General features: G+C 43.3%; 1 protein-coding gene across 6 annotated transcripts in view; it reads right to left on the bottom strand.

Moving 5' to 3' along the window:
• Positions 1 to 27,768, bottom strand: part of OTUD7A (OTU deubiquitinase 7A) — a 441,745-nt gene that overhangs the window by 315,222 nt on the left and 98,755 nt on the right. Inside the window, exon 1 of one of the 6 annotated variants that reach the window (XM_037832851.1) lies at positions 10,826 to 10,927. The exons of the other annotated variants lie outside the window; for them this stretch is intronic. The gene's annotated coding sequence lies outside the window, so the exon portion shown is untranslated. Of the gene's footprint in view, positions 1 to 10,825; positions 10,928 to 27,768 lie in introns of those variants that run through there. 6 annotated transcript variants of the gene reach the window in all.

The raw sequence follows: 27,768 nt of genomic DNA, 5'->3' as shown, positions 1-27,768 counted from the left end.
CACTGTCATGATCTTTTCAGACTCACACCCTCACAGTCACACTACACACTTGCCACCAACCACAGTCTTGCCTCTTCAGCCCAACAGCCCACACTATAATAATTTTACTTTCCCTGGGATGTCCACTTTGGTTTTCCCTTTACAGTCTTCAGTGCATTGCTTTCTTCCTTCCTCCACTCCTCTTATATCTCATGGAGCCTTGACCCTGCTCCCTTCCATTCTATTCACCTAGAAAAATCTCAGCTCTGGTCTACTCAAATTTCTGCCATCTCAATACCTCCAGAAGCAGGCAAGACCAAGTGTTCCTAGAGCAGTGGTTCTCAACACTGGAGGCACAATGGAATTATCTGGAGAGATTTTAAAAGTTGCGATTCTGCCTGGGCTTCACTCCCAGTGATTCTGATGCAATTGGTCTGGGATGCTATCTTGACATTGAGAGATTTCAAAAGCCAACCCCCACCCACCCCCAAGGGTTGAGAATAACTGCTCTGGATATTTAATATCCCCAGTACTTTATTTGTTCCATTCCTCCTCCCATGGGTATAAAGAGCTCCCCCAGCTCTTCAATCTTAGGATGCTCTCCACTGCTACACCCTCCAACCAGGGCTGCTGTTGTCTCTGTGAATGGTGCATCCAGAGCTGTTCAACATGGTGGCTCTGTCTCTCCAACTCAGAGGCCTCCCAGCACGCCATGCTCTGCCGTAGCAGTGATAAGCCCTGTCTGCATATTAGAATCTTCTGTGGATCTTTTAAGACACTGATGCTCAGAGATTCTGAATCAATGGGGTTGGAGCCCACTTGTACATTTTAGAAAGTTCCCTAGTAGACTGGCCATGTGTGTTCACAAAATTGCCATATCTTGGGATCTCCCATCTGCTGACCCTGCCGTGTTTCATTTTCTGTATTCCTCTTTGAGTCCTCACTTCCTTAACCACCTAGCCTAAAAGATCATTTTCAACACAGAACCACACTTTTACAAATGATAATACCACAGCCTGGTATTTGCAGAAGGATAGACATATTAATCAATGGAATATAATTGAAAGCCTAGAAACAAACCCTTTCATTTATGGTCAATTGAATTTTGACAAAGGTTTGCAGAGAATTCAAGTGTGGAAAAATGTCTTTTCACATTTTTGGGACAATTGGATATCCAGTGCATAAGAATGAAGTTGGATCCTTACCATACACAAAAATTAGCTCAAAATGGATCATAGACACTTCTTTAGAGAAGACACAAAAATGGTAAATAAGCACATAAAAAAATACTTAACATCATTAGTCATTAGGGAAACACAAATCAAAACCATGAGATACCTTCACATGCACTAGGATGGCCATAATAAAAATGACAGACAGTAACAAGTGTTAGTGGGGACATGGATAAATTGGAACCCTATACTGCTGGTGGACACGTAAAATGGTACAGCTCCTTTGGAGAATAGTTTGACAGTCCCTCAGACCATTAAAAATAGACTTACCATATGACCCAGCAATTCTACCACTAGGTATATAACATCACTCTTGGAATCTATTTCCATTTCTCACTTGAATAATGCAATGGCATCCACAAAGAACTTTATAATATTTAATTAGAATCTTGTCCCTCCCTCTTGCTTAAATATAAACAACAGGTCAAGGTCAAAAATCACTAGTCTGGCTTTGAAGGCCCTGTACCAGGAGTCCCCTCAAAACTCCTCTTCAGCCTCTCCCACAGGCCATGTTAGCCCTCTTTTGGGGCTTAGAACCTGCCATCATGTATACGCATCATGCTTTCTTGCTGTCTGGACTCCTATTTGTTCTCCATAACAGCCTCTTGTTTGTGACCTTCTACTTCCACAATCTGCAATAACATTTTTAGGGTGTTGAGTTATTTACCTATATATTGCTTGTGATCCTCTGCTAGCCTAAAATTGCAAGAGGGTAGGGCTATGCCTTTTTCCTTCACCACTATTGTCTTAGTTTGCTGGTGCTGCCTTAAGAAAGTACCCCAGACTAGTCAGCTTAGACAACAGAAATCTATTGTCTCACAGTTCCAGAAGTCAGAAGTCCAAATCAAGGTGTTGTCAGGTCCATGCTTCCTCTGGAATCCGTGATGTTTCTTGGCTTATGGCATAACTCAATCTCTGCCTCTGTCACATGACTGTCTCTCTCTCTCTCCTCTGTGTCTCTCCTACCAACTATGTCCAAATTTTCTTTCCTTATTAGGTCAAAAGCCATACTGGATTAGGACCTACCTCAATCCAGTTTTGTCTCAACTATAATAGCTTCAAAGATCCTATTTAATAATAAGTTCACATTCACAGGACGGGGGTTTAAGACTTGCCAGTGGCTTTGTGGGTGGCACAATTCAACCCGTTAACAACTATGTACCTGGCATCGGCATAAAGCCTGGAAGATAGTTGGCGCCCAGCAAATGCACAGTGAGTAAAAGAATGAATCCATGAATCAACTAATCAATACACCAATCAGTTTGGGAGCATATTCAGACACTATATCTGATGATTCCTCATGCATTGCATATACCAGGGGTTCCCAAACTTTGCTGCACATTAGACTTGCCTGGGGGAGGCCTCTCTATAATCCAACTTGGCAGGTGGACTTGCTGCCCTCCCCCCTACATGGGACTTGAATCCTGAGGATGAGCCTGGACTCAGCATCATAGGCTTGAGAAAGTCTTTTGGACCAAAAGGGAGAAGAGAAATGAAACAAAATAAAGTTTCAGTCCCTGAGAGATTCCAAATGGAGTCAAGAGTTCATTCTGGAGGTTATTTTTATGTGCTATATAAATACCTCTTTTTAGTTTTTAGTGTATTGGAATAGCTAGAAGGAAATACCTGAAACTGCTGAACTGCAACCCAGTAGCCTTGATTCTTGAAGATAATTGTATAACTATACAGCTTACAAGGTGTGACTGTGTGACTGTGAAAACCTTGTGGCTCACACTCTTATCCAGTGTCTGGACAGATGGGTAGAAAAATGGGGACAAAATAGTAAATGAATAATAGGGGGATGGGGGTGGGGGGTGACTATATCTCAATAAAATTGCAGGGAAAAAAAAAGAATTTCCCGGGGGAGAGTTTAAAAATCCCAATATACATATTATGCCTTATATCTACTGCATCAGAATGTATGGGGGTGAGAGCCATTCATAGCACTTCTGAAACATCCCAACATGTGGCGAAGTTGGGGAACCTCTCATATGTACCCTTTAAAATAAAAGCATTTAATGATACAGCCTTCAAAAGAATATATGTTCCTTGTATTTGTATCATATAGGTATGAATTTCACCATGGCTCCTGCAATATGTTTTATAACCCCCTCAAATCAAGATGTGCTATGCTAAATTCTAACTGTGGTTACTATTGGCAACCACTGTCTTCTGTTCATTTTTGATGTGCTCATGAAGTAAGTGGTTTGCATATGGTATCAAGGAATGCCACCTGAACATTAGGTGTTTCAATACTCATAAAATTCAGATAAGAGATTTCCCTATACTATTTCCAAGTTTTAGATAGTTTTACTAATCAATGATGACATTATCTGTAATATTAATTACAGTTAAACCCACACTGTATCAGTTTGCCCAAGCTGCTATAACAAACACTACACAGTGGGTTGGCCAAAACTACAAGCATTTATTGGCTCATGGTTTCAGAGGCCAGAGTCTGACATCAAGATGTCAGCAAGGCTGGCTTTTCCCTGAAGATTACAGGGTTCCTTGGCTTTCCCTTACACGGTGATGTTCTCTCCTTTCTTCTGCTCTTCCAAGTTTTTGCTGACTTCCAGCTTTTGGCTCTTGATAAAGCTTCCAGTAATCCAGGTGAAGACCCACACTCATTAAATTAGGCCACACCTTAACTACAAATAACATCTTTAAGAGGTCCTATATACAAATGGTCTTACATCAAAAGGAACATCTTAAGATTAAGATCATGTCCTTGATCAACAACATTAGCCGTCAGGGGAATGCAAATCCAAACCTCAACTAAATACCATTCCACAGCACTAAAATGGCTATTTTAAAAAACTGAAAATTGCAAGTATTGCAGAGGATGTGGAGAAATAAGGGCACTCCTTAATTGCTGGTGGGAACGTAAAATGGTGCAGTCACTGTGGAAGGCAGTTTGACAGTTCCCCTGAGAAAGTTAAGTATAGAATCAACAAATGATACAGCAATCCCTCTACCAGGCATAAACCCAAAGCAAATGAAAGCAGGGACTCAAGCAGATATTTGTACACTGATATCCATAGCATCATTGTTCACAATTGCCAAAAGATGAAAGCAACCCAAGTGTCCATAAACCGATGAACGGATAACCAAAATGTGTTATACACATACGATGGAATATTATTCAGTGGTAAAAGAAATGAAGTTTTGATAGATGCGACAACATGGATGAACCCTGAAGACATCCTGTTGAGTGAAATAAGCCAGACACAAAAGGACAAATATTGTATGATCCCACTGATATGAAATAATTAGAATAAGCAAATTCACAGAGTCAGAATCTAGAATATATGCTACCAGGGGATGTGGTGGAGATAGGGAATAGGGAGTTAAGGCTTAAAATATACATAAGTTCTATTTGGAATCAGGAAATTTTTTGGTAATGGATGGTGGTGATGGTAGCACAATATTGTGAACATAATTTATAACCACTGAAATATTTATGGTTAAAAGGGGAAATGTGAGGTTGTATATATGGTATGAGAATGTGCCAGTTTGTATATATTATCTCCCCCAGAAAAAGCCATATTCTTTAATGCATTCCGTGTTGACAGTTTGCTAAGATGACAAGTGACATTCTTTGATAAGGTCTTATTGTCTGGTGTAGCTTCTCCACCCCATGCAGCTTAATTCCAGGTTCCACTATGTACCATCTGCATAACTTTAGGAGACTTTGTTATGTAGGGGCAGACATATTAGTGTTTATTAGGTTGGAACCTTTGGATTGGGTTGTGTCCATGGAGATATGACCCACCCAACTGTAGATGATAACTGATTGGATAATTTCCATAGAGGCGTAGCCCCACCATTCAGCATGGGCCTTGATTGGTTCACTGGAGCTCTATAAGAGCTCAGACAGAAGGAGCACATAGCTAGCTGGAGCTGAGACAGACATTGTGAAGACGGCCGTTGGAAGCTGATGCAGACATTTTGGAGAACACCATTTTGAAATGCAACCTGGGAGCAAGCAGACACCAGCCACGTGCCTTCCCAGCTAACAGAGGTTTTCTGGATGCCATTGGGCATCCTCCAGTACCTGATTGTTGATGTGTTACCTTGGACACTTCATGGCCTTAAGACAGTAACTGTGTAACCAAATAAATCCCCTTTTATAAAAGCCAATCCATTTCTGGTGTTTTGCATTCTGGCAGCATTAGCAAACTAGCACAGAGAATAAATTAAAAAAACAAAAAACAAAAAACAAAAAAACGTTCATCTATACAACATGGTGAGCCCTAAGTTAAACCATGGACTATACAGTTAATAGTACAATTATAAAAATGAAACGTGCTTTCATCAGTTCTAACAAGTATATCACACCAATGCAAGGTGTTAATAATATGATGGTATATGGGAATCCTGTATTTTATGCATGATTGTTCTATAAACCCACAACTTCTCTAATAAAGAAAAGCAAAAATAAGAACGTCTCTGTTGAGATACATAATTCAATCTATCACACACACACACACACACAAATGAATTCCACAAACATTTAAAGAGCAACTATTATTTTTTTAGTTATTCTGTTTAATATTATAGAATGAAGGAAATTGAAGACAGAGTTTTGTTTACATACAACATTTCTGTGTTGACAGTTTGCTAAGATGATAAGTGACATTCTTTGATAAGGTCTTATTGTCTGGTGTAGCTTCCCCACCCCATGCAGCTTAATTCCAGGTTCCACTATGTACCATCTGCATAACTTTAGGAGACTTTGTTAATCTTGTTGTGTTTCAGTTTTTTATCTGAGAAGTGAAAACAGTCAGCCCGGGCTGGAATTTTTGATAGGCTGAAATGATATGAAAAATATAAGGTTAAACTGTCTGATCTGTACACGTGTTGTTTCCACTCAATTAACAGATACTCATGTAAATGAACTCCCCCATTCCCCTCAATAAGCCACCCCAATAGGGACTAGGGAGTGGGAGATTGGGAGGCAATTTATGCTTTCTCAAACCTCATCACCAAGCACCTTTGAAACCTCCACCAAGAGTAATGGGTTGGCAGCAACTCCACTATTTAACTTTCAAGATGAAAACTTTATTATTTTTACTAAAATCAAACTAATAGCACAGTGGGTGAAACGAGTGAGATCCAGGCTATCTGCGGATGTACTGAAAGTGGCCACACAGTTGTATGTTAACGAGAGTTGTACGAGGGGGCTCTTTCCTTCTCCCAAATCGAACCTTCTACTGGTGCTCCACGAAACTGGAGTCAGCAGCTGAACTCATGAAGCTGGCCTTGGCTGGGGGCTTCTCCGCTATCCAGAAAACCACAAATCAGGAGTTCAGATTAGCCCTGGCCCTCTCTGCAGCTGAGCATGGGCTGCTGTGCTCTGCTGGCATCCTGCAGTCAAGAGCCTTGGCCAGCCTGTGCCTCGGCCTGCATGGCTGTACCCAGGAGCTTCAAGGCTCTGGAATTCTTTTCATCACCAAGACGTCCCAGCACCTTGGGAAGCACTGCTCTCTGAAGAGGGGGGAAATAGAACTAAGGAAGACCAGCCCAGAAGAAAAGTGAGTGGCCACTGCATGCAAGCTACGCATTTTGGCTTGAACCTGCCACTCCAAAGTAAAGCTCAGGATCCAGTGCACTTGTGCTGATGAGGATATGCTAATATTAGTCACATAAGAGAAATCAGATAAACCTCTGCCGGGGGTGGGAGTGGAATCTCAAAAACTCACCGGGAGTTAGTTGTCTATTACAGTGATGTTTCCATGTGGCAATCCGATATTGCTCAGCATACTTTTCATGGGATCACAAACATGATTCCACTTGCCTAGGAGACACTGTCAGCCCCATAAATTAATTTGAGAGAGGAAGAGATATTTTCTAGAAACAGAAAAAAAGCTGGTAGTGTTTTCCTTACTGAATAAGAGTCAACCAACCCAGGAGGACCATAGACCACCCGACCAGGATTGGAAGCTATGGGCAGCCGATTCAGTTGGGGGAGAGACAACCTGGGTGCACTGTTCGTGAGATTGCCTTAATTAAAAAGGGAATCAAAAATGGTGACACTCCTGGAAAGAGGGACACATCATATCTAAATATATTTCTCTTCTCTGTTCTACACACACACATTTGCTTACACTAATTGCCGTGCCTATTTGCTTTCTTGAAGACAGCTGCTTCCAAAATAAAATGCCAAAACCTATGGGCCCAGGTACATTTTTAAGACCAGCAGTGTGCATTCATTTAAAACAACAAAGCCACATATCCGTTCATTTAGCAATTATTATGTAATGGAGCCTGTTTTTTAGGTGTTCAGCACACACAGGTGAACAGAGAAAAATCCCTGTTGGCAAGACAGACAAGCAACAAATAGCTGGTGTAACAACATCAGTAAATCAAACCACGGGTTATAAGTTTGTAACTGCGGTGAAGACGTAAGACCTGCCACGCTGAAATGGAGGGGCGGGAGGCACAGGGAGGGCACATTATAAAATTATACAGCCTTGTTGAGCTGGTGACATTTGTGCAAAACTTTGAAGCAGGTGAGCCATGCAGATGTCTGGGAGGAAAACATTCTGTGAAAACTGACTTTTTTAAGCAATAAAATATCGTTGTTTTTTTTTTTCCCAGAGAAAGATGCCACAATTCTAATTAAAAGCTAATGAATAGGCTTTTCATTTGGGGGGGATAAGAGACTGTCACACAGATGCTTGAAGGAATGTTTTAAAAATTGATCAGTCAGCAAGGTCAGGGAGCAAGGGCAGAGAATAATGTCAGGATATTCCCTTAAGAGGTCAAAATCTGCACCTGCTGCCCTGGGAGCTGGATAAGGACGTCTCAACAAAACCACACCCCATGGGATCGCTCTGATTTCTCAATTTCACTGTTTGATTTTTAGGCAGAGGTGCATTCAAAGCTCAATTTCAGTCCAGAAGTCACCAAATTAATATTTGAGATAAACAAATACACACACACAACTGAAGGCCACATGACCACAAGACAGAGAACGCCACACACTGCAGGCAACACATGGCCAGAAGCCTGGAGAAAGGCAGCGAATAGTTTCTCCCCTAAAGAGTTCAAGGGAGCATGGCCCCATCAACACCTTGATTTCCAACCTCTCCCCTCCGGAACTGCGGGAGAATAAAATTCCTGTTGTTTGTGTACGTTGTTACAGCAGCCCTAAGATACTAAGACGCGTGCCTGCACGGCTCCCTCACTCAAGTAGTGCTGGAACTTGCTGGAAGTGCAGCCCTGCTCTCGCCTCCCCTGGATGGCTGGCAGCACCCCGCTTCAGCCCCTGCACTGGAAACCCCACTCCTGGCCCCCGACTGGGAGTGTCTCCTGGTGGTGACTGCCTCCATCTGTGGGGGGGGCAGAAGGGAGGGACGGGAACTGCTGCTGTAACCGGGGGTCCTGGCAGCCCAAACCCCTCCCGAGGACGGGCTGCCCAACCCCTGGAGGCTGGCTTCAGCAGGAGCCCGCGCTGGTTTTCTCGGCTCCCTGGCAGAACCCAGGTCTCTGGGCAAGACTCTGCCTCTTGTTCTCCCAGGGCTCCGGAGCTGTTGGCCCCTCTCACTACCACCCTGTCCTTTCTCAGGGCACCCCAGGAACACCTGGTGAGAACCGGTGGCCGCTCTGTCCTAACCTGGTCCCCTCCAGTTATTGCTTTTCATATGCTTCTTTTTTTAAAAATTCAATTTTATTGAGATTGTTCACATACCATACAATCATACAATATGCACAATCAGTTGTCCATCATATAGCTTCCATCCATTATTCCAGAAAAGAAATAAAAACAAAAAGACAACTCAAATCCTCCCATAACCCTAACCACCCCTCCTCCATTACTGACTCATAGTATTGGTATAATACATTCATTACTGTTGATGAAAGAATGTTAAAATACAACTGTAGTATATAGTTTCCAATAGGTATATATTTTTCCCTATATGCCTCTCTATTATTAACTTCTAGTTTTAGTGTCATACATTTGTTCTAGTTCATGAGAGAGATTTCCAATATTTTTTCAGTTAGTCATGGACATTGTCCACCACAAGATTCACTGTTTCATACATTCCCATCTTTTAACCTCCAACTTTCTTTCTGGTGACATGTATGACTCTGAGCTTACTCTTTCCACCATCTCACACACCATTCAGCACTGTTAGTTATTCTCACAATGAGCTACTATCACCTCTGTCCATTTCCAAACATTTAAGTTCACCCTAGTTGAACATTCTGCTCATAATAAGCAACCACTCCCCATTCTTTAGCCTCGTTCTATATCCTGGTAACTTACATTTCATGTCTATGAGTTTACATATTATAATTAGTTCATATCAGTGAGACCCTGCAATATTTGCCCTTATGTGTCTGACTTATTTCACTCACTACAGCGCCCTCAAGGTTTCTTCACCAACTCATTTTTTTTAAGATGGTTCTGCTCACCCACCATACATTCCATCCTTAGTAAACAATCAAAAGTTCCCTGTATAACCACGTATTTAAGCATATGCTTCTTTTTAATTAACAATAAGAAACACATTTTCTAAGTGCCAGGGCATTCGTATGTGAAACAAAAGTGACCATTACTATGTGTAATGCACTCATATTTTCGATCTATTCCATTTAATAAAAAACATGATCCACCGAATGGGTTCCAGGTGCTGTGGGCTTCTGCAGGGTCGGGAAGCCAGACTGGAGCAGCCATGGGGGATCCGCTGATCCAGCTGCTGGCAGAGACAGTCCCTCTGTCCCCATCCTCACCCTCCTCCTCCCACAGGGGTCTGTAACCTGGCTGAGATGGTTGTCCCCATCTCACTACTCATAGCTGTGGCCCCAGTGTCCAGCCGTCAACAAAACTTCTGTGGATTAACAAGTTCACCATTTAACTTCATTTCTACTCACTTGAACTATGTTAAGCGGGGACAAAAAAAAAATCTATTGATTTTTGATGTATACCACAGTGGCCAAAGAGAATCAAGATGCTTAAGTGAGGTTTTGTGCACGTACATTTTTATGACCCTTGTTACACTTCTTTATCAACAGTGATGGGTAACACTGAACTGTTGTAAGCATACAACATGCCTTATTTCGTTTCGTCCCCTCTACCATTCTAGAAGGTAAGTATTATTGACCCATTCTGCAGATGAGGAAAGTGAGGGTCAAGGAGGTGATGTTCCTTGCCCACGGTCACACAGCAAAGAGGTAAAGCTGGGATTCAAATCTCCTCATCTAACCCTAGAATCTGCATATCAACTACAGCGTAATTTGCCGCTCTCTCATGACAGCCATACTTGGCCATTCAATCCAGAGAAGCAGGAACCCAATCATCTTTGAGAACAATGAAAAAAGCGTGGAGGAACTTCAGATAAGAGCCAGTTATCATGTGGGGAAATTGGCAAAAAAACAAAACCAAAAACCAAACAAACAAAAAAAACACCCTTTATAAATGTGTGGCTGCAGGAAAAGAACCACTTCCTAGTCAAAGCATGGAGTGATACAGATTTTCCGTAATTAGCCTCAAGCAGGGATATCTTCCCACAAATGGGGTGGGGAGAGTGCCAGTCCCATTTTCAAGGGGAATCTGCTTTGCTTGACTCAAACTACAACCAAATTGCATCCCAAAGGGCACAAACCTTAGGAGCCAGCGAAGAAAAAGCTCTGCACCTCCTGTGCATGGACCAGGTCAGAAGGCACTGGAAATCCACAGTCTGAATGCTTCCTTCCAGGTTATTCTGAAAAGTGGTCATTTGATTTCCTAGCAAATGAGATTGGATTTTAAATGTATACCAGGGAAGCCTGCTACTTAATAGGTTCCCTTCAGTAATCCTTTTGTGAAATGGAGCATCTTGTTGCAAAGCCACCTGCTCCCCCTGATGACTGGAATTCCCATGGGCTCAAGGTCATCTGAAAATACTGAAAACACTGGACCAGAATTAAAGGCAAGCCTTGTCTCATTGGCATTGGGATGCTCATGGGGGTCCTGGAGTGGCTGCCGGGTCGCTCTAGTCAAGGCTGCAGGTTGCTAGGGTCCCAGATTAGTGATGGCCTCTAGAGTGGTCTGGGGGTGGGGAGCCCCTCCTCACAGCCCCTCCGTGCCAGGGGCTGGCTGTGAGCAGTTAGCCCAGCATGCACGTGGCTGCTCCTCTGATTTGTAGCCAGGCAGGGGCCTCCGTGCTGAACGTGCCTGGTGCAAGATCTCACAGCAAACCTTGGAGTAAGGGGCTGGTGGGATGGGGGAGGTTCTGTGGAAAGGGAGTTAATGGAGCTGTGCTCACGGCCTGAAGGGGTCTTAAGTGCAGGCCCAGAGCAAATACCCCATCTGTGCTGGTTTGGATGTATTATGTCCCCCAAACGCCGTGTTCTTCAATGCAGTCTTTCAAGGGCAGCTGTATTAGTGTTGATTAAGTTGGAATCCTTTGAGTGTTTTCATGGAGATGTGACTTAATCAACTGTAAGGGAAATATTTGATTGGATTATGTCCATGGAGATATGGATCCCACCTATACAGTGTGGGTCTTGATTTAATCACTGGAGCCCTATAAAAGAGCTCACAAACAGAAGGACCCCAGAACAACAGGAAGTGACATTTTGGAGACCTAACAGCAGACTTTTACTGACACTTGGGGGATGCTAGCCCAGTGTTTGCTCCAGAGAAGCTAAGAGAGGACAAAATACCCCAAGAGCAACATTTTGAAGAATGTACAGGAGCTGAGAGAAGAGCTGGAACACAATCTGGGAGCAGCAGGTGCCAGCCACGTGCCTTCCCAGCTAACAGAGGTTTTCCGGACACCACTGGCCTTCCTTCGGTGAAGATATACCTGTGCTGATGCCTTAGCTTGGACACTTTTATGGCCTAAAGACTGTAATTGTGTAACCAAATAAACCCCCTTTGTAAAAGCCAATCCGTTTCTGGTATTTTGCATAACGACAGCATTAGCAAACCGGGAACACCGTCTGAGGCAGTAGCAGAGGGCAGTGAGAGCCGGGATAGGTGCGGGGACATGCAGGTGGAAACGACAAGCAGCTCGGTTCAGGAATAGTGCGGTGGCAGAGGAATGGGAAAAGAAGCTGGGACGCCTCCCCAGCCGCAGCCTTGTTAGAAATACCCTCCCTAGGGCAGGGTGGGGAGAACGGTAATGGGCTGGTTCCTAGAGTCACAGTTTCTGGAGGACTGCCAAGTGTGGGCAGCCGGCCCTAAGGGTCTCACTCGCCAGGAGTCAGGGGGACAGTCGCAAAGGCCATGGAAATGGTAGAATGTGCAGAAAGGAAGTCTAAGGAGAGCAGCCCAATGAGTGAGAGAGGGACGCAGTGGCCCAAGTGCCACATCCAAGGAACTTGGGGGCAGTTGGAAGAGATGGGGCTCCATGCTTCATCTGCAGGAACTAGAATAGTTTTAGCAATAATGTTGGCAAACAAAACCACCATGAATAAACAACTAGAGAAGAGAAATGTGCCATGAGGGAGGAGCTCCCAAGAATCCCCCAAAGTAACAGAAAGGACTAGGAGTATCAAACTCACTCACTGCAACATATATTTCAAAAAGAAAGAGGGAATAAATGTGTTCTTTGCATAATAGCTATGTTGAAGACACAAGACAATTCAAATGTCGTACATCAAGGACCAGTGTTCCATCTATCAATTATAGAGGCTGTACTGATGTTTGATCTGTCCTCCACCACCACCCAGCCCCACTGTGGGCACCTGTCTGTAGGTTAAAGAGCTTTTATGTGGACTAGTTGTGTACCTGCCTAGAAAAAAAAAGTGCTCCTAACTAGCGGGCACTAAGGAAAGATGAAACAAGTTCTTTTAAAAAAAAAAACAAACAAAATGTATGCATTTGTATTATACTTCTACGCACACCTACATACACATATAAATATATAAATGTGGGGTGCGTTCCTTTCCTTTTCTGCTCTCCCCCCTACCCCTCCCCCACCCTGGCCCCCAGGATCAAGGATAACATCTTCACCATTGAATTTTGTAATTTGAAATCAACGGTATGTAGATCAAAGTGGACATAGATTTTTGGAATAAAACCACAATACCTTGGCACTGTAAAAGGAGAGCTATGCAGACAAGGGCACTTGGCAAAACAGCACATCTTGAATGGATAAACTCTACTTGGTGAATAAAAAGTTATTTTAGAAGTTCTTAATGTATTTAAACATTTCATTTTCCACAGAAGAATGAATCAGTTTTAATAACGCTATCTTCACTTTGCACATCTCTTCCAGATGCAGCTTAGGGGATTTAAAACCCTACTTTCCTGTCCAAAGTGCACCACTTAATTTAGATTTGGGGCATACTCCCTGGAATTTCTGAATCCCCTTCCTTTCAAGGAACTCTTTTTTAAAAAAATTAACTTTATTTTTCAAAAAAAAAAAAAATTTCCAGAATAAAATAAAACAAAGGAACAGGAAAAACAAATGTCCTGAAATAACTTCATTTCTTCCAATATGCTCCTACAATACCACAAAAGGATTAATAAACCATAGTCATTCCTGAACATTCTATCTCTAAGTCCCCTATATTGTACAGTAAGAGTTCACATTAGTGGTAACATACAATGTTTCTCCTTTTGTATCTGACGTATTTCACTCAACATTATGTCCTCAAGGTTCATCCACGCTGTCATATGTTTCATTACCTTGTTCCTTCTCACTGCTGTGTAGTATTCCATCACATGTATTACCACATTTTGTTTATCCACTCATCCTATGTAGGACATTTTCAAGGCACTCTTATCCAAAACCAAAAGCTGACCCAGAACTCCAAATGCAACTCCCATCAAGAACAGGCATGCTGGAGCTAATACATGTTGAAAAGTCTGTTTCACTGGTTTAAACTTTCACTGCAAGGCATTAAGGTAAACATGCATTTTATATACCTTCTGGGATTCTGCAGAAGAAACCTATGCTTTTCTAAGGAAAACCCTGTATTATAAGCATCTCCCTGATGTAATAAAGCAAATCATTTCATGCAAGTAGCAAATGACACATGAGGAAAACACATTGTTTTTGTATACAAGGGCATTTACAGCAAAGTAGGTAGAGATGAATTCTCCTCCTTTCTCTAGCATCAGTGCATTGAAAACAAGGCTTGATTGGACCAAGCCCCCCCAGGAAACAATCTCAATGTATCGTCGCACCTTTTTAAGCACAGCTTTGGGCTCCTGATGAACTTCCTAAACATCAACCCATGTCATTGTGAGACCCTGGCTACCAGAACCCTCATCCTGGACCACTCCGGAGGCTTGGGGGAGGTGGAGGTGACTAAACACAGAAGCAAAAATGGGCCTGATCACCCCAGATCTGTCACCTGTAAGATGAGGGTCTGGGATGTCCATTCGTCTTCCGGACCCCACCCGCTGCGCCTTGGCGCCATATGCCCCAATGATTCCTGGGAGGGTCTTGCAACTGTTCCTACTCTGGAAGCCCCCACACCCCAGCCCAGCCCAGAAGAGCCCACTCTGCTGGAGTCTGCCCTCCTCAGAAGGGGCTTCATCCTCACGGAAGGACAGTGCCCAATGTGACTACGTAATAACGATGCCAGGGTGGGCAGGTGGACACCTTCTTATTCAAGGACTCTCTCTGAATTGTCTGCTCCCCTTTTTGCATGGAATCACTTTTCTTAAAAAGTAGCCCACCATCTATTTAGCTCCCCCAATGACACTTCCCACTAAGCTTTCCTCATGTCATGTCTCACATGCATCAGCACTTATACTCAAATGAGAAGCTCCTTTAAAAATACTTATTTCTAACTATACATATATATTTACATATAAAATATTCATATATTTATACATTTATAGAAATATATTTTTATATATGAAATATTTATAGATTCATTTGTTCCCCATAAACATTTTCCTTTTCGCCTACCAAACACCCTCCTGCAGTGTCCTTGGCGGTAACTCATGCCCACAGTCGAGCTCAACGTTGGGTTTGCATTGACTTGCCACCTTTAGGTACTACTGGCCTCCCTTGGATTGCGAACCCTGCGAATTGGACTGCATCGAATATCCTATTGGCCTGGCAGAATTCAGCAATTATCAGTAGATCCCTTGTCTAAACAGTTTAATTCCCTTCTGTGCCAGTTTAGATGTACTATGTACCCCAGAATGCCATGTTCTTTAATGCAGTCTTGTAGGGGCAGGTGTATAGGTTGGAATCGTTTGATTGAGTGTTTCCATGGAGACGTGACACACCCAACTGTGAGTGACATCTTTGATTAGGGTGTGACCTCTTGACTGAATGTTGCCATGGAATTGTGGCCACGCCCACTCAGCATGGATCTTTGATTTAATCAGTGGAGTCCTATATAAGAGCTCAGACAGAAGGAGCTCACTGCTACAGCCAAGAGAGACATTTTAGAGATGGCCATTGAAAACAGACTTTTGCTGACACTTTGCTCTGGAGAAGCTAAGAGAGAATAAAATGCCTCCCAGAGCAACATTTTGATGAATGCACCAGGAGCGGAGAGAGGAGGTGGGACACAACCCAGGATCGGCAGGTTTTCTGGATGCCATTGGCCTTCCTTCGCTGAAGGTATACTTGAGTTGATGCCTTAATTTGGACATTTTCATGGCCTTCAGACTGTAAATTTGTAATCAAATAAACCCCCTTTATAAAGGCCAATCCATTTCTGGCAGTTTGCAAAAGAGCAGCATTAGCAAACCAGAACACCTTCCCTGGCCATGTTGTCATTTGTCTGTAAAACTGTTATTTCCGTCAGGGCGGGAGGATGGGGTTCTTCTAGTGTTCTGTTGCCTACAATACAATGTCTGAATGTCTGTCCTATGGTCAACATAGTCTGCTACATGGGGGTGGACTGTGGGGGCTCCAAGCCCAAGACCCCTCCCCTCCATAGTGATTTCCTGTTTGACGGGACAAATGTTAAAAGTCAACAGACCTCCCCAGAGGAGGAGAAAATGTATTGTTAATAGAGCATTCAAACTCCCCTCCTCTGATCACTGTCAATAACAAAACCCCAAACCCGTGTATCACAAGACCATGCTGAAACTTTGTTCTCACACTGCCCTTGTCCTAACCCTTATAAACCAACCCCTGGCAAAAATATATATACAGATATTTATTTCTAACTATAAATATATATTTACATACGAACTATTCATATATTTATACATTCATTGAAATATATATAAATATTTATAGATTCATTTCTAAACAAATGTATTTACATATATATGATTCAAAGACGTTAAAATATAATATATAAATATATTGATATATAAGTAAACATGTATATGCACACATATGGGTTTTTTTAGGGGATTCTGAAAGATTAAGGAATGGTCACTTGTCTTTGGAAAATCAGCAGGAAAATCAGCGTCACTCTGGATTAAATTCTTCAGTTAAACAAAAAAGTAAATGAGACCTGAATTAAGCCTCCTTCTAAGCGAACTTGGGAGCCTACAGCAGGAACGTGCTGAGCTGTGTTCCTGGGGCTATTGGAGCCCGGGTCTGCTGACTCCAAAGCCTGAGTTCTCGGAGACCAGAAGAAGCCTGGAAGACACCAGTCCTGTGGAATGGAGTGAGGGTGGGATTTCTTCAGGCCTCCTAGTAACAAAAGAAAGTCAGGCAATCTCCCCCTGCAGTGCAGCCTGTGGAAAAAAGGGATGAGCTCCAACCAGAGCTGTTGAATGGAGTCTTCTTTAATAAGAAGGTCAGGCAGCAAGAAGGAGAGGATTGAGCGTCTCCATGTCAGAGAAAGGACAATGGAACCTGTAAGAGTATCCATCAGATTTGACTGCCAAGTACACCTCTACAAGAGTGATGGTTCTGCATCAGGTTTGATGGCTAGAGACACTGGCTATTGTCATTCGAGTCCTTGCCTTCCCATGCTCTAAAATGTTGGCATCTTCTGGAAGCGTTCCACAGGACAAAAAATGATTTGACGATAAGCACAGATATTCTGGATCTACACACTGCCTAGGGGTTTTCCAGAAACCAATTATTAATGTAGTTGATTACTTTTTTCAACCTCAATGATCACCTGTATTTTTCTTTAGTGAACTGTGTGTCCTCTGGCCATTTGAGGGCTCTGGATTTTTTCATACTGACTGGGACGACTCTATGTGCAACTCTCACCAGACCTGGAGTTACCATGAATACTTCACACCACGGGTGATGGCTGCTGGTGATGCTGAGGGGAACAAGGTGGACTGGCTTCTGTTGGCTCAGCACTCACACTGCCATGGGGGAAGGCAGACAATAGCTCACAGAACACAGGATCTGTCAGGACTGATAATAGCCAAAACAGCGGTGGTCATGAAGGAGGTATCCATGGGGATGGAAAACAAATCCGGGAGGGGATGACATCCTGGAGGGATGGGGTGTGCAGGAGGACATCCTGGGGAGAGGGTCACTGTTGCTAAACAAAAAACCAAAGGGGCTAGCCATGGGAACATCCAGAGAAAGAGAATAAATGATACTGGGAAAGGCCCAGAGGTGGCAGAGGATTGAGTCTGTTCCACAATATAAATGAGGTCAGTGTGCTTGGACCCTGGTGAGAGGGGGCAAGAGGCATAAGATGAGGTCAGGAAGTTAGGACAGGCCCTGTGGCCACAGGCAGACACTGGAGTTCACATGAAGGTCTGCGGGAAACCCCAGGGGTGGTAGCCAGGAGCCTGGGTGGATAATGTGGAGGATGAGTGAGACCTGGCAGCCAGGTGGAATGTGATGGCAACTGAATTGGGAGGCACTTGGGTTAAGTAACAGTGGAAAGAAGGTGTTTTTGTTTCTTTGGCAATGGGTGGTGTGTAGGTTTGAATTAATTATGTCCCCCAGAAAAAGCCATATTCTTTGATGCAATCTTGTGGGGCAGACATTTTAGTGCTGATTAGGTTGGAATCCTTTGAGTGTTTCCATGGAGATGTGACCCACCCAACGGTAGGTGATAACTCTGATGAGATAATTTCCATTGAGGTGTGGCCCTCCCTATTCAGCATGGACCTTGATTACTGGAGCACTATATAAGCTCAGACAGAAGGAGCAAGCTTGCTACAGCCAAGAGGGATACTTTGAAGAATGCACAAAAGCTGAGAGAGGAGCTGCAGATGAGAGACAGTTTAAAGATGGCCGTTGAAAGCAGACTCTTGCTCTGGGGAAGCTAAGAGAGAACAAACACCTCAAGAGCAAATGAGAGCGATATTTTTGAGGAACTGCAGCCTAGAGAGGAACGACATGGGAGAAAGCCATTTTGAAACCAGAACTTGGGAGGAGATGCCAGCCACGTGCCTTTCCAGCTAACAGAGGTTTTCCAGACACCATTGGCCATCCTCCAGTGAAGGTATCTGATTCCTGATGTGTTACCTTGGACACTTTATGGCCTTAAGACTGTAACTGTGTAACCAAATAAACCCCTTTTATAAAAGCCAATCCATCTCTGGTGTTTTACATTCTGGCAGCATTAGCAAACTAGAACAGTTGGCTTAAACAATGGGAATGTATTGTGTCATGGTTTTTAGGCTAGGAGAAGTCCAAATCAAGGCATCATGAAGATGTTTTTTTTTTTTTTTCCTGAAGACTGGCGTTCTGCAGCTAACTGCTGGTGATCCTTGGTCCTGGGATCCTCTGACACATGGCAATGCACATGGCCTCTCCTTGGCCTCTTCCTTCTCTTCCAAGTTCTGTTGACTTTTAGCTTCTTGCTTCCTGTGACTTTCTCTGTCTGAATTTCATTCTGCTTATAAAGGATTCCATCAGTAGGATTAAGACCCATCCTGATTGGGGTGGGCCACACCTTAACTGAAATAACCTCATCAAAAGGTCCTACTGACAATAGGTTCACACCCACAGGAATGGATAAAATCTAAGAACCTGTTTTTTCTGGGGTACACAGCTCTATACCACCACAGAAGAGATAATTTTGCAAATAGATCGTCATGAATTCATGATCCACAGGATGTGATAAGAGAAAGCAAGGTGTTAAAATAACTCCAAAATCTCCGAGCACCTAGGTACTGAAGAAGTAATTTCTGGAAATGGGAGAAGTGTGGCTGATAAGCAGAGTGAAGAATTCCTTCCGGAATATACTGGCTTTAATGTGCCAGTGAGGTGCTGGCGTGGAGACATCACCCAGGAAACGGGTAGACTACTCAAAACCTTGGAAGAAAGTTCTGAGCTGTAGATACAACTCTGGGAATCTGCAAAAACTGGTATTTAAGGTCACTGGAATTAGACCACCAAAGAAGACTTGAGTTAGAAGAGACCTCAGTACCGAGCCTTCAAGAATACCAACAATTAAAGGTCAGGTGAGAAGGAAATACCAAGCAGAGTTTGTTTTAGTATTTTCTGTGCTTTTCTGGTTGTTTGAAATGTCTCACAAATTTATTGATAGGAGAAAGAATGAATGGAATATGAGGTATGGCTATGGTAAATGTGACGATTCAGATAAGCATTTCCTTGAAAAAGAGCAGAGAAGACAAGCCGTAGCTAGATGGGGAGGTAGGAATCAGAAGGGTTAATTAGGAAAGAAACTGATGGAGATTCTGTACTTATCAAGGAGAGGCATATATATGTAAGCATCTAAACCCTGTAAGTATGCATTTACACCTTTTCTCAGCTGGTCCATTAAGAAGTTTTAGTAAGATTTTGATACTCTTTGAATGTTTTTAGAAATTCCAATCTTTAGTTATTTTCCTTGGAGATTTCTTCTGTATTTTTCTATTTAGAAACTGCTCCTCTCACCTCAAGATTCACCTAGGATTTTCTTTCTTTTTTCTTTAATGAAAGATGAATAGAAAAGAAGTGTGTGCCATATCCAGACCTGGTCCCTGGACCATCCCACATAACTCCCTCTGTGCCTTTCCCCAATGCTATAGCAGAAAGGGAACTCAGATCATCATGGTCACTGTTCCAGTTGCTAATGCTGCCGTTTTGCAAAACACCAGAAATGGACTGGCTTTTATAAAGGGGGTTTATTTGGTTACACAGTCACAGTTCTACAGCCATAAAAGTGTCTAAACCAAGGCATAAACATGAGTACACCTTCACTGGAGAAAGGCCATGGTGTCCCGAAAACCTCTGTTAGCTGGAAAGCCACATGGCTGGCATCTGCTTGTTCCCAGGTTGCGTTTTAAAGTGGCATTCTCCAAAATGTCAGCATCAGCTTTCAACAGCCATCTCCAAAATGTCTCTCTAAGCTGAAGCTGCTCTGAGGTCCTTCTTTCTGAGCTCTTATAAGGCTCAGGTAAACTAATCAAGACCCACAATGAATGGGTGGGGCCACACCTCCATGCAAATTATCTAATCAAAGGTATCACCCAGCCTGATCATGCTGAGCCACACCTTAACTGAAGAATCATCAAAAGGTCCTACTTAAAGTGAGTTAACACACACAGGGATGGATTAGATTTAAGAACATGCTTTTTGGGGGTACCTAGAGCTTCAAACCACCACATCCCTACTACTGTTTAAATTGAAATCTATTTCTCTCTCTTACCTTCTAATCATTGTTACGATTACAAAACCATGAGACTTTGAGGGGTGCAGTACAGTGTGCTACATTTATCTCCAGCACGGGATGCAGGAGGGACAGCTCTGTGGAAGCAGACCAAGGTTCCAGCTGGACCAGCACTGGGGGCAAGCAGGGGAGACACTAGGTGAAGAGGCTTGGAGCATGGACAGGCTGTCTTGTTACCAGAACCTTCTTTTGCGTGTGTGAGCAAAACAGGTGGTGAATATGTGACAGGGAATGTGTGAGAGACAGTGTGTGTGTATGACCAGGCTGGGGTGTGTCTTGATGACCGTGGGTGCAGCTGTTAGCTGGCACTGGTGCTTGGCCGCACTTGGGTGACACTGTGTAGGATGCTGTGGCTGTGTGGTGTGTGTCACTGGGACCCACAGCCCTCGGTTCTCTACTTGGAGCTGCAGCAGAAAAATGTCCCCAAGAAGGAAGTCAGGTAGCGAGTCCTAGAATGAAGGACTCCAGCAAGAAGGCACAGCAGATGGACTCTGTGGTGGGGCGGTCCAGGAGGGTATCCCCCGGAGGGCTCTGTGGGGGCAGCTGTGCATCTTGGAATCACAGCATCCCTAGAGCTCTGATCCCAGGAACCTTCAGTGAGGTCAGAGACAGATTCCAGCTTCCCTCCTACTTCCATCTGGTTTTGTGTAGGAGGCCTGTTGTTCTCCCAAAGAAGGACCCTGGGGAGGAGGAAAAATTGTTTTATGCCTAAAAGTCAGTGTTTAGCTCTGGATTCCTTGTGTGCCTCTTCAGGCAAGGAATGAAGGAGGACTGATCAGATTTTGCAGGTTGAAAACCATGACATACTGAGGAATCGCCAGTCCAGGAGCTGGCCGGCTGCTAGACCCTGCTCCAAAGGAGCTGCATGGGGATGGGAGAAGGGAGAGCTCTGGAAATGGGGTCTCAGTGCAGGACACGGCCTTGCTATGCTGTAGGGGATGACCTTATTGGAGCCGGGGAAAGGGCCCTTGAAGGTTGTGAGAAAAGAAACAAGAGAGTGCCCAGTTACTTGTTCATTCAGCAGCTGAAGCTAATTGATTACCTTGAAATTCAGTGCTTAAGGGAAACAGGTGGCAAGTATCTCATTCGTTAATAGGAATTACAAGTTTTCCAAATTTAGAGTCAAGATACGAGATTGTCAGCTATGGAAAAATGGCCAGTCATAGAAATTTAAATTTGTGTGTGTGTGTGTACATACACTCATTTGGGTGCATATACATACACATGTGTACAAACCGGTGTGCATATACATACATATATGTCTCTGTGTGTGTACATGCATGTGAGTGTGTATGCACAAGCATATGTGTATATGTAAATACATATATGTGCATATGTGTGTGTACGTACATATATATGCTGTGGTGACAGGTCCCCAGAGTGTACAGGAGAAAACATCTCTCTTCATGGAGGGCTCAAGAGAAGGTCTCAACAAGACCTGGAGTCAGAGCCTGAAATCTTTGCAAGCTGGGGTAAGAATTTGACAATTGAGACATCTACTGAAGGGATTTTTTTTCCCAGGTTATTCATGGTAGAAATGGCAGCTGGCATTTAGAAGTGCTGAATTCTAGCCCTGCCTTTCAACTAATTGTCTTCTTGGGCAAGTCCTTTGGTGCCTGGGAAGTTGAATTCTGTTAATTATAAGAAGTGGGCAGATGATCTCTCTCAGGGACTTGTCAAATTTGCTATTCCATCATTCTACCTTCTTTTTCAGTTTTCTGCTATGTGCCTCCTTTTTGAGTATGAGGGTCAAAGAAATGTCCACATCACCACTTCTAGTTTGTAGATTAGGAATAGTTTTGCTAAATGGGTATCAGTGACAGAGACACACAAAGAATGAGTGAGAAACAAAATGTCCCAGACTAACCTCAGCTTCTGAAGGGCTTTCTATTCAGTTTTAGGCTGATTGGCCCAGCATGAGCTTCCGTGATCTGCTGTGAAGCATATTTTATACTCATTGGCTGTTGAAGATTGTTCTGTACAGCTGCTTCACCCCCCGCTTTTGAAATATGTCTTCCCTTGGCTTTCCTGACATCCCTCCATCTCTCACCCTCCTCCTTCACTGGGTGCTCCATGGCCCCTGCTGACAGTTGTCGTAGGATCTGGGGCTCAGCCGGGACTGCTTCACAGATCCATTCTGCTCTCCTTAAATGTGCTCATCTGTCAAGATTCTAAACAGCATCTGGACACAGCAGATGTCCTCTATTTTACCTCTAGTTCCCACATCTCACCACAATTCAAGATTTCTGTATCCAACTGCCCACTTGACGTTCCTACTCATCTCAAACCAAATACCACCCTAATAGAACTCTTGATTTCCTATCCCCGTTCTAGCTTGCCAATGCTGCCGGAATGCAAAACACCAGAGATGGATTGGCTTTTATAAAGGGGGTTTATTTGGTTACAAAGTTATAGTCTTAAGGCCATAAAGTGTCCAAGGTAACACATCAGCAATGGGGTATCTTCACTGGAGGATGGCCAATGTGTCTGGAAAACCTCTGTTAGCTGGGAAGGCACATGGCTGGTGTCTGTTCCAAAGTTCTGGTTTCAAAATGGCTTTCTCCCAGGACGTTCCTCTCTAGGCTTCAGTTCTCTCCAAAATGTCACTCTCAGTTGCTCTTGGGGTGTTTGTCCTCTCTTAGCTTCTCTGCACAAAAGTCTGCTTTCAAAGGCCATCTCCAAAATGTCTCTGTAAACTGCAGTTCCTCTCTCAGATCCTGTGCATTCTTCAAAGTGTCCCCCTTGGCTGTAGCAAGCTGGCTCCTTCTGCTGAGCTTACATAGTCCTCCACTGAACTAATCAAGGCCCATGCTGAATGGGCGGGGCCACACCTCCATGGAAATCATCCAATCAGAGTTATCACCTACAGTTGGGCGGGTTGCATCTCCATGGAAACACTCAAAGAATTACAATCTAATCAACACTAATACACCTGCCCACACAAGACTGCATCAAAGATGATGGCATTTTGGGGGACACAATACATTCAAACTGGCACACCCCCAAACCCTCTCAAACCAGCTCCTCTTCCTGTCTTTAGCTTAATAAACAGCACCAGCATCTACCCATCTTCTCAAGGCAAAAATCTACCTTCCTTATCTCCTTCTGGGTTCCCATATCCAGTCAATGGGCAAATCCAGAGCATGTGTCAAATCAAATCAAATCTCCACCTCTCTTCATCTCCCTGCCACCATCTTATCCCCTTAACATCACTTGCCCAATTTACTGAGAACATCTCCTAACTGATATCCGTGCATCCATTTTTGCCTGACTACAATCCAGTCCCCATGTAACAGGTAGAGTGATATATATGTTGAAAATCTTTTATTTTAGTAACATATATACAACTTGAAATTTCCCATTTTAACCACTCTCAGGTGTACAATTGATCAATATTAATCATATTCAAAATATTGTGTCACCATCTCCAATATCCATCATCCAAACTTTTTCATCACTTCAAACAGAAACGCTGCACCTATTAAGCAATAACTCCCTCTTCCCTTCCCCAACTCCTGACTCCTGGTAACCTGTAATCTGCTGTCTATCTCTATGAATTTATTTATTCTAGGTATTTCATACAAGCAAGATCATACAATAACTGTCTTTTGTGTCTGTCTTATTTCACTCAACATGGGAGAGTAATATTTTAAAAGCAGTGGGTTTTCATGACTCCCTATTTAATACCTTTCAATGACTTCTCATTATGCTTGGGCTGAAACCCAAATCCATAACCAAACTCCACAGACAAGTTCACAAAGCTTGGCCTGATCAGGCCACTGCCCCCTCCCCTGCCCACCAGCCACCAGCCACACTGACAACCTACTCCTCAGCCCCAACCTGGAGCTTCTTTTCACTTGTGGGTCCCTCTACCTGTCCTGTCCCCTGTGTTCAGCTCCCACCTTGATGTCTGTCTATTCCCCAAAGACCCTTTTCTGAAGACTCGATCTCAAGTGGCCCCCACGTCTCTCTCTACCCCACCACCCTATTTTAATTCTCTGCACCGTGGTTATCATTACCAGCCAATTTTGCTCTTTATGCATATATTTATTGTTTTCCCCACAAGAAGGTAAGCATCTGAGTCCTTGTGCGCTGCTTAGGATGTATTATGCTCACCAAAATACCATGTTCTTTGATGCAATCTTGTGGGGGCAGACGTATTAGTGTTGATTAGGTTGGAACCTATTGGTTCGGTGTTTCCATAGAGATGTGACTCAATCAACTGTGGGTGAGACCTTTCACTGGATTACTTCTATGGAGGTGTTGCCCCACCCATTGTGGGTGGGTCTTTATTGGATCACTGGAGTACTTTGAAAAGAGCCACACAGGCCCAGACACAGAGCAGCTGCAGCTAAGAGAGGACAAAATGCCCCAAGAGAAACACTTTGGAAAACGCCACTTTGAAACACAACCTGGGAGCAACTAGATGCCAGCCACATGCCTTCCCAGCTCACAGAGGCTTTCCAGACACCAATGGCCATCCTCCAGTGAAAGTACCTGATTGTTGATGCCTTAATTTGGACACTTAATGGCTGTAGGACTGTAACTTTGTAAGCAAATAAACCCATTTATAAAAGTCAATCCATTGCTGATGTTTTGCAAATGGCAGTATTAGCAAACCAGAACACCTTGTCTGCTTGTCCATGTCTGTACCTGCCACTCTGGACCCTGCATGGCTCGTCATCCTCAAGGAGTTCTGCTGGGATCAGCACAGGTGGGGGGCGGGATACAGGCTACTGACAATTCTGCTCCTGCCCAGCACACCTGGGAATTCTGTCTTCCAGCCACACAGCCACGTAGCCTTAGCCACCATCCACAGGAAGTACCACACACCCCATATCAAACATGAAGCAGTAGATGGTGCAAGGAGGCAGAAATTACTGCAAAGCTGACTCTTCTCACCTGACCTGCAACCATGAGCAGGCTAAGGAGACCTCTGGCTTCCCACCCCCAGGCTCTCCCCGCAGGAACAGGGGTTTTGGTTTCTTCGGTTCTCACCCTCTGGGCTGTTTCTGGCCTGGAGGTAGAGCTATTACCGATGGAGGGTCCAACCAGGAATGAAGGAAGCACAGGGGGTGGTAGGGAAAGAAACAGAGGAGGAGAGCGGGGGACCCTACACCACGGCCAGGAGAGGCTCTCCCTACCTTCACCTCTATGGCTTCCCACAGGGCCAGAGGGTCACTTCCTGCCCCAACCTGGTCTCTCAGTGGCCTCTCTGGTCACAGTCCTCCATCACCCCTCTGTGGTACACTGCTGCCTTCTTCCTAGGAAGCATCCCTTCTCCTTATGACCTGAAACTGTAAGCGTTTTCTTCTCATTCTCTCTCATTATCAAATCAGTCCTGGAAGGTGTTGAGTGGTGCCATTTTCTTCTTAAAACTCTGTCTTTGTGGCCAGAGCTGCCCATGGAAACCTAGTGGCCTAATGGTCTATGCTTTCCTGAAAAAGCTCAGGGGGAGGGAGAGGCCACCTTTTCCCCATCATTATAAAAGGGTATTTAAGTGCTTTCCAACACACACTTCTCTGATCAACAATGACTTGGAGCATCTTTTCATTTGCTTTTTAAGCCTTGTGAGTTTCCTGTTTTGTGCAGTGCCTTGTCATATCCTTTGCCCATTTTTGCATTTGGGCTCCTGTTGGTTCCTGTTGATTTGGCAGAGTTCCTTGTATACAGTTTCTTGATATTGCAGAGATTTCTCCCAATCCATCATCTTTCTGCTAATGCTCTCCAAGATAGCCATAAATGTTCGCAAATTAAATTTCGATGTGATCAAATTCATTATTTTTGCTTTATAATTTGTGTTCTTGAAATTTTATATGATGGCCTTCCTCCACCTACATTTTCTTCAATTAACTTTACAGTTTTATCTTTCACCTTTAGGTGGTTTAACCTAGCATCTATTAAGTGGTATTTGGTGTTGATCTAGTTTCAGTTTTCTCTATATAAAGAAGGTTAGTTTTTTTCAGCACCCTCTACTAAACCGTCCTTAACAAAAGGTTACTGTTAACCATTTGTGGTTAACCTTAACATATATTAAGTTCCTGTTATATAGAAGTCAGTCTCTGAGCTCCCTATTTTGAGCCACCTGTCCATTCGTACCAAGATCACAATTTTTAAATCACTAGAAATTTGTGGTATGCCTTAATGTCTAACAAAGTAAGAGTCCCTTCTTTACATGGACAGTTATGTTTTCAAAGAAGTTATTTGACAACCCTATATCCCCATGAAGAAGACAATGTGACAACCCCAATGATACATGCTGATATTCAAATACAAAATGGTTTCTTCTTATTTTTGTTGATGAGTACCAATCATCACATTGAGGGAGACAGGGCAGGAGAAAACTTTAAATTGGTAAGTGAATGATTGGTTCATTTATTCAGCAAATATCTAATAAGTGTCTGGCATTATTCTAAAGGGCAAGGATATAACCAGGAACACAAAAGGAAAAAGAAATCTTTCCTTCATTTTCATTTGAGTGATGGAAATCAGGCATTTATTTCATCACCCCCTTGGCCCAGCCCCACTGGTCTGGGGAGTGCATCTTCCAATCAGGGCTCTGGGTAAGGGGCCCACTCTGGTTTCTTAAATAAAATGTTCCATGAGAAGAGAACTAATCTTAATCTGCAAATAAATAAAATATCATTTCTACTGGGGTTTATAGGCATCCCAGATATACAAATTAACTTATCAAAATTTAATTTGGCAATTAAAGTCAATATATTTAGATTAAGTGAAATAACAGGTCATTTCTTTTATCTCTGGAGTTTAATCATTGGTCTGATTTTAAATAAAGATCTATAAAAATAAAGACCAAATACGACTGCCTAAATCTTTTAAATAATAATAAAATCTAGTTATTTAAATTATGTTTTTAATATTGAAACACAAAATGGTCTTTTAAAGAAAGCAGATTTAGAGTAAAAGAAATCTAGACTAATTCAGAACTGCTCTCTTATTCTAATTCTTGGAAGAAGGGTTAATGCAGTGGGAACTTGGTTCAGTTGGGTTAGTTGTAAATAACAACTCCTCTGTGGGAGATTTCTCTGCAGATGGCCTCTTTCAGCCAGTGGATAAGGTTTTCATTCTA

This window comes from Choloepus didactylus, chromosome 4, assembly GCF_015220235.1.
Source record: "Choloepus didactylus isolate mChoDid1 chromosome 4, mChoDid1.pri, whole genome shotgun sequence".
Classification (NCBI taxonomy): domain Eukaryota; kingdom Metazoa; phylum Chordata; class Mammalia; order Pilosa; family Megalonychidae; genus Choloepus; species Choloepus didactylus.
Note: the sequence above shows the minus strand (reverse complement) of the source record. Positions and strands in the feature narration are given on the sequence as shown.